The following is a 7,917-nucleotide window of genomic DNA, read 5'->3' as shown; positions in this document are numbered from 1 at the left end:
ACAGGTTCGCATGGAAAGGTGATCATTAGCAGCCCTGGGCAGGGATGGCGCAGGCCACGGGGAGGGGACGTCCGGTCACAGAAGGCAGGTGAGCCAGGAGCTGCCGGAAACGCGGGTTGTCACCAAACGGGAGGAGAGCCACGCCCCGGTGCATCCGAACAGGGCTGGGTTTCAGCAGAATTTCCAGGCCCCCCCGCCTCTTCTCTCGGGCACACCGTCCACCCACTAGACAAGCCCCAGGCCCCCGGGCCCAGGCCCTGCTGATGTCAGCAGGGTCCTCCCTGCTTTACGGCTGCGATTCCCAGTGCTGGAGCCCGGGGGAAAGGCTGTGCCGGCAGAAGGACTCTCCCGCTGGTCGGCGTGGCTCTGAAACGCCCTTGTCGTGACACGCGACCGTCGTCTCGATGTGAACAAGACGACCAGACATTTGGTTCGGGTCTGGCCAAGCTGGTTTGGTTTTTTTTTTTTTTTTTTTTTTTCAGTCACAAAAGAAGATTAGGAATGTTCGGCTTCATGGGGAGACGGTCCTAAGAAATGCTCTCATCCCCCACTTTCAACACCGATACTTGTGAAAACGCCAAGGGGTCTGGACCCTCCACGGAGCACCTGTTAGAGCAGAGTTTCTCCGCGGGAGGGCTGATGGGTGGGGGCGGGGAGGGGGGCGCTTTCTGCAGCCACCTGCTATGGAGGCGCGGTAGGTCTCTGAAGTCCTGAGCGTCTTTGTTTCATTTACTCATTTTCCGTTTCACTTCATTACAGTTGATTAACGATGTCACGTTAATTTCTGCTGCACAGCAAACCGACTCGGTTAGACATAGACGTGTGTATAGAGAGATGCCTCTTCATGTTCTTTCCCGCTATGGTTCATCGCGGAGTGTTGCTGCGAGTTCCCTGTGCTGTGCAACTGGACCTCGTTGTTTCTCCTTCCTACACAGAACGGTTTGCCTCTGCCGACCCCCAGCTCCCACTCCGCCCTCCCCCGTGGCAACCATGAGTCTGTTCTCTGTGTCTGTGCGTCGGCTTCTCTTTCCTGGGTAGATTAGTTTGTGTCATGTGTTAGATCACACATGTGAGTGACATCGGATGCTGTCTGTCCTCCGACTTCCTCTTCTTAGTCTGATCGTCTCTGGGTCCATCCGTGTTCCTACAAATGGCGTTACTTCATTCTTTTTTATGGCTGAGGAATATTCCATTTTGTATTGTACTACACTTTTTAAAATCCATTCGTCTGTGAACGGCCAGTTAGGTTGTCTCCATGTCTTGGCCGTTGTAAACAGTGCTGCCGTGAACACTGGGGTGCATGAGTCTTTTGAATTACGGTTTGATCTGGAGAGCTGCCAGGAGGGGGACTGCAGGATCAAAGGATAACTCCCTTGTTTAGTTCCGAGGAACCTCCCTACTGCTTTCCACAGTGGCGGCACCAACGTACCTGCCCACCAGCAGTGTTGGAAGGTTCCTTTTTCTCCACACCCTCTCCAGCATCTATGGTTTGAAGACTTTTTGATGATGGCCATTCTGACTGGTGTGAGGCGGTACCTCTTTGTAGTTTTTTTTTTTTTTCTTTTTAGGGCCACACTTGCGGCATATGGAGATTCCCGGGCTGGGGGTCCAATCAGAGCTGCAGATGCCAGCCTACACCACAGCCACAGCAACGCCAGATCCAAGCCACATCTGTGACCTGTGCACAGCTGTGGCGACACCAGATCCTTAACTCAGTGAGCAAGGCCAGGGATCGAACCCCCACCCTCATGGATGCTAGTTGAGTTCTTAACCTGCTGAGCCACAATGGGAACTCCGTCACTGTAGTTTCCATTTGCATTTCTCTAATAATTAGCAATGTTGAGCATCTTTTCATGTGCCTTTTGGAGAAATGCCTATTTGGGTCTTTCCTTCCAAGCCCTGCTCTTGCTGCTCCCTATAAGTTTTGGTGCTTCGTCTCATCATTTTTGTGGATCTCAAAGTGTTTTGAACTGTTTCTTTTTGGCTGCTTCTTCGACCTGCTTAATTCCCACCTGGCTGGGAGCTTCCCAGTTTTCTTTCGGCCACTGACTTCCGTTCCACCAGGATCACAGAACATAGTATCACTTCTGTCCTGCTACTTTCACTGAGGTTTATGCAGGAGGAGCATAGCTTGTCCCTGGAGAGTGTTCCAGGTGCCCTGCGAGAAGCAGGTGGGTTTGGCTGCCGCTGGGCGTGGTGTCTACGAGGTCCGTCGCGGTGTTATTTAAACCTTCTGGTTCCTTGCTCGTGATGTCTGCTCTTGAAATGGGGCTGTTGACCTTGCCAGCTGTCACCGTGGAAGCGCCTGTTCCACCCTCCGTTTCTGTCCGCTCTTGCTTCGTGGCCTGCGTCATCTGCGGCCGGGTGCCCACGTGCTTGTCACCCCGTCCTGGGGCATTGCCCCTTTCGCTGTTGCGGGGTCTCACTGTTTATCCCTAGCGACACTTTTGTCTCCAAGTCTACTGGGTTTGTTACGAAAGCGGCTGCTCCAGCCTTGTTGCGACGGCCCTTTGCTGCAAGTTTTCTGTCATTTTGCTTTCACTCTGTGTGCATCTTGTCACAGTGGGTCTCCTGAGGACAGCGTGCAGCTCGTGAGCTGTGGCAGGTGTGTTGTCATCCCCTTCACAGGTGAAGCCACTGCTTAGGAAGAGTCGCAAACCTCGTAGCCCAGCCTTGCCACGCAGGACGTCTTGCCCGGATCTCCGCCCGCACAGGGAAAGTTTGCGTTTTCGCTCTGGCGCAGGAGGCTTTGCTGACCCCGTGCTGCAGTGTTTGGAACTGAGCTCCCTTGCAGGTGTTGCTTGTCTGGTTTTCCCGCTGCTGCGTGGCCTAGGCCTTGCCTCATTTTCAGAAGCTCGAGCTGAACCTTGTGGAGATGAGAGGCTTTGCTTGAGGTTCTGCAGCCAGTCGGAGGGAAGTGGACCCAGGTCAGGGCAGCTTGTCTGGCCCCTGGGCCACAGCTCGCCCGCTATGAGCCAGGCTCACAAGAGGGATGAGCGCAGGCTTGTTTCCAGGCGCACGGCGCCCACGGCGGGTGGGGCCAACTCTCCCAGGCCTGTCTGCCGAGAGGCTCGACGTGGCCGTGACCTGGCCCCCTCGCCGCTGGCGTCTCCTCTCCTTGCCGGGAGGGGTGACCGTCGTGGCTGCAGAAGGCAGGGAGGTAACTCTCAGGAGTCACAGGGGCCTCTTCTTGTCGCGGCCCAGCGGCCAGTGCTGTTGGCACAGCAGTGCAGCCTGCAGGGGGCTGGGGCTTCAGTCCTGGGTCTGAGGGAATGGGTACCGGGCAGCAGAGCACTGGCCACAGCCCCTGGTTTGGGCACCACCGCCCGGCCACCTGGGTCCAGGTGCAGCAATTTTGAATCCGTTTTCTTCCTGCGGATGGTGCAGCCGGCCTCCTTTCTTCGTTCCCTCTGCTCGTGACGGGCTGCTCGCCGGGTGCTGAGCTCAGCCACGAGGGTGGCGGGGAAACGCTTCTGCTTTGTGATGTGCGTGGTGGGTTCTCACAGCCCACTGGGGGGGGGGCGGGGGGGCCCCCAAATCTAAGATCTTTATCAGCCGCCTCGGTCCTGATGGCCACACCGCAGGCTCCAACTGCAATGCCCCCTGAGGCTGACCTCCTGCTGACCCTCTGCCTCGTTCCCCAGACGGCGGCCACCTCCAGTGGGTGGGGACTCTGGAGCTCTGGGCTCAGCAGAAGGCGGGTGTGGGGGCCGAGCTCCCAGGCAGACGGGCTGTCCAGGCCCCCGAGCGGGGACGTGGTGGTGGATGCCCGTCTCACCTCCGACACCCGGGTCCAGACGTGCGCTGCCCCGCCCGGAAGTGGCCGGAGGCCTGGGAGCCAAATGTCCATCATCGTCTGGTTGATGGAGCCTGTAGCAGCCACCTGATTAAGGAGAAAGCGACATTATGTGGCCACGTGTGGACCCAACAGCTCACGCTGTGGTTTGCTTTCCAGTCATGAGGCATTTCACACAAGGGCAAGTGAGACCCTAGACCGGGTGCCCAGCGCCCAGATCAACCAGACAAGCAGTGGGGGAGGGGGCGTCCCAGCCACCCGGTGCCCAGAAGCAGCCGGGTTCCTCCGGGCCGTGGGGTGACCTCCCCTCCCAGCCGGGTTTAGGCTCTCCGGGGCCAGGGTTCGGCAGACACAGGGTCCTGCGCTGCAGCCCGGAATCTGGCCTGTATGCTTCCCACCTCCTGGTCCAAGGCTTGGGGGGGGGAAATGCCAGTGCCCACGCCCTCTGCTTCTGCCCTTGGCTGCGGCCTCTGGCCTCTCTAGGGAGACAAGCTGGCCTCGGCTCCAGGAAACTCGCTCTGGGAAGGCAGGTGTCCCCGCAGTGGGGCAGGGTCAGACTCTGCTTGGCTATGATTAATGGGGGTAAAGCTGCCCAAAAGAAGCTAAATTTAACAAGAATTTTAGTCCTCCGCCTCCACGCGCCGCCCTCAGCCGCAGGCAGACGGCAGGTGTTTCCACCGGCCGGACACAGATAACATCGAGCGGTGGAAAACAATCCCCAGAAATCGGAAAAATGTTGAACAAGGAAAGAAAATGTTCAATCCGCCAAAACAACCAAAACAAGCGGAGATACACGCTCACGCCCGTGGGGATTTGTCGGCTGGGCTGGGGAAATTCGAGAGGCCGCAGGAAAGAACTGTGCCTTCAAATCCACTGCCCGTGAAGACGGGAGCTGCGTGTGTCGCCCACAGAATCCAGCCCCCAGGGACCCCCAGGGCGGGCCCCCTGGCGAGACCGAAACCAGGGCAGAGGCAGGGCTTTGCAGGCTCCCCTCACCCGGCCAGGCCGGGGTGCCCGCCTCGGCGGTGGGTGTGGATGCCCCGAGGTTCCCCGCTTCCCTGCTTCCCGCTCACTGATATTTCAGTCTTCTCTGCCAGTCATTCTGTCGTTCATTCCGCAAGGGTGCTCTGTGCTGGCATGGGCACGGCAGGGCCCAGGGCTCGGGGTCGCCAGGAGGGAGGCGCCCAGACCAGGCGAGAGGGTCGGGGACCCCCTCCCTGTGAGGGGCTCTGCCGGCTCGAGGCCCCGTGAGGCCATGTTTTGGTGGGCCAAGCACCTGGTTGGAAGGTGGGTCCCTGGGAAAGTACCAGGCCCACCCCTTGGCCCTGTGGCTCTGATCTCAGGCTGCAGCCCGGAAGCCCTCGAACGCGGCCATGTGCGCTGTGAGTGAGAAGCTCTGTGTTCATGAAGCCCTGCTCGTGAACTTGGTGCCCGGCTCCCTCCACCCGGGGTCCGTCCTGAGGGCCCCTCCCTGGGTCACAGGCACTGGCCTGGCCACGGGCTGCAGGGAGGACAGAGGGGCCTGGGCAGGTCACTTCCCTTCCCGAGCCGCCTGTCGTGGGTGGTGACCTGGGTCCCTCTCCCGGGGACATTCGGGCCCTGCTGGTGTGCACCTGGGCAGGCTTGGAGGCGCGCTGACAATGTCCCCGTGCCGGTGGGGGTGGGACCGCCCCCTTCTCACCCTCAGGTGTGCCTGGCGGAGCAGTCACTCTCCCAACAGAAGGGACAGGGCCAAGCCCCCACTAAGATTCTGAAGGGAAACGGCCTTGGTAGGATTTGGGTTTTGAGGGTCCAGAGAAAGACCTGAGACGTTCTGGCCGTGCCAAGGGCTTGGGGCCAGATGGGAGCTGTGCGTCTGACCGGGGGGGTGACCCAGGCCCCAGAGACCCCCAGGCAGGGGCAGCGGAGGGTCCCACTCGCAGGACCCCTGAGAGATGCTCAGTCTGACCGAGCTGAGTTCGACCCCATGGAACTCTGGGCCGATCCCTGTGACTCAGGGGCTCCGTCATCATCGATTGTTGCCTGGCAGTGGCTGACGGTTGCAAAAGCAGCACAAAGCCCTGGTGGTGAGATCGGCAACGGCGGATGCCAGGAGAGGCGGACAAAACCCCCGAGAACGGGTCCGACCCGATGCGACCACCGTGAACAGCTTGCCCAATGGCTTTCCACTTCTTTTCTATTTCTCCCCGCCCCCCCCCTCTCTAGTACAGTTTACTGTACATACGTACACAACGCACGTACGCGCCAGAAACTATAGCTTAGGCTGCAAAGTTTGATAGCTCTCACATGGCTTTGCCACCGCGAGGCCTGCGTGAGGCTGGACCGTGAACTGTCCGTCACCCCAGGTCTTCCTCGTGCTCTTTTGAGGTCCCTTCCTCCTCTCCCACCGTCCATACCACCCAGGTGCAGTGGTGACCCCGTACCGATCCGTCAGCCAAGAGTTTTGCGTCAAGGGAGTCATGCAGTCTGTACTTTTCTTTGCTTCTTTTTGGGTCTTTTTACATCTCCGTGCCCCATTTCGGACCTTTCAGCCCTGTCTTCAAGTTCAGTCATCTTTTCACCTGCAACGTGACACATTCCCTGAGTCCTGCGAGCACTGCGGTTTCCGTCTCTGTGACTCTGGTTCTTCTGGTGCTTCTGATGCCTCTGTTGCTCTATTGGATGAGAGCGTCTGCCTCTGGCTCTGTGAACGCACAGAGTGGAGCCGTGGGCACAGCCCGTGTGCTGTCCACGAGAGCTCCGTGGCATCTCAGCACTGTCAGCTTCCACTCATCTTTCCTGTGATGGGCACGTGTCCCTCCTTCTCGCTGTGCCTGGTGATGTTCAGTAGATGCAGACACCGTGAACCCGACCTGCTGGGTGCCAGGTGTTTTGCCTTTGGGTAGATGCTGGCCTCCTGGGCTGCGTTCCCTGATCAGGATTCAGGGAACACTGGAGGGCCAGCGTCTCTGTAGGATCTGGGGCCATGTGGACTCTGCCACACCCTCTCCTATATCTGTGGACTCCAGCCCCTAACCGTCCCCAGACTGCAAGCTCTGCCAGGGTCCCCTCCACTGTCCGCACTCCCTCGGGGCAGGGAGCACAGACTTGGTGGGGCTCAGATGCTCTTTGTTTCCATGGCTCAGGCCCAAGGTCATCTCTTCACGTCCAGAGTCTCAAAAGCTTTCTTTTCCCGTGCGGTGTCCAGCTTTTCATGGGTTCAGACAGGAGGGTAACTCTAGTTCTGTTAGCCCGTTTCAGCTGGAAGCAGAAATACTGATGTGTGTTTTGAAAAAAGAAGCAGGCCCGACTTAGTGTTCTGAAACCTGATCACCAGGCCTGGAAGTTGAAATCCTGAAAGGATTTTAAGGCCAAGTTGACGATCCCATGGTCCCCACAAAGCCCTGCACGTCAGCAGGGGCCTGGAGGGAGGCAGGAGGGGCCGACACTGCAGGGGAGATCCGAGGCGGGATGCAGGTGAGGCCCCAGGTGGTATGCAGGTGGGGTCCTAGGTGTATGCAGGTGGGATCCTAGGTGTATGCAGGTGGGATCCTAGGTATGTACAGGTGAGATCCTAGGTGGCACCTCAGGAAATAGCATAGCAATAATACTGAAAGAGAAAAAGCTATTTATGTTAGAAGACTAACATTTATTTATGCCTATGTTTTTGAGTTATTTTAGTGACTTTATTAGCAAGAACAAAGGTCCTGTAATTACACTCCTTATAAATAGGACAAAATGTAAGCAATTAACATAAGCGTATTCAAACACCGCAGTTACAGAACATTATCTAGACTGTATAAAACAAGAGCTTCCATTTGAGCAATTGATTAATCGCATCGCAGTAAAGAAACTCATGGAGAAAAATCAAAGTTATTTTAATGGAGAGGAAGGGGTTTCACTGTGGTTCTGGAGGCCCAGAAGCAGGCTTGTCGGAGGGTGGGGGCAGCTCGGAGGTGACCCACGTCCGCTTTCAGGCGGAGCGGACGGTGCTGGGTGCAGACGCGTTCGTCTGCCTCGTGGAGGCCGAGCGGGGCGGGGAGCCCTCCGTGGGAAGGGCCCCAGGCTGTCTCTTCCTTCCGTTCTGGAATCTGGGGGCAGGGGCTGTCCTCTTCCCAGGAGCTGCCCCAGGGGCCCTGGAA

The sequence above is a fragment of the Sus scrofa genome, chromosome 15 (assembly GCF_054392235.1).
Source record: "Sus scrofa isolate SSC_HxYL_T2T_F1_AM1 chromosome 15, Sscrofa_HxYL_maternal_Yorkshire_Landrace_v2.0, whole genome shotgun sequence".
NCBI classification, from domain to species: Eukaryota; Metazoa; Chordata; class Mammalia; order Artiodactyla; family Suidae; genus Sus; species Sus scrofa.
Note: the sequence above shows the minus strand (reverse complement) of the source record.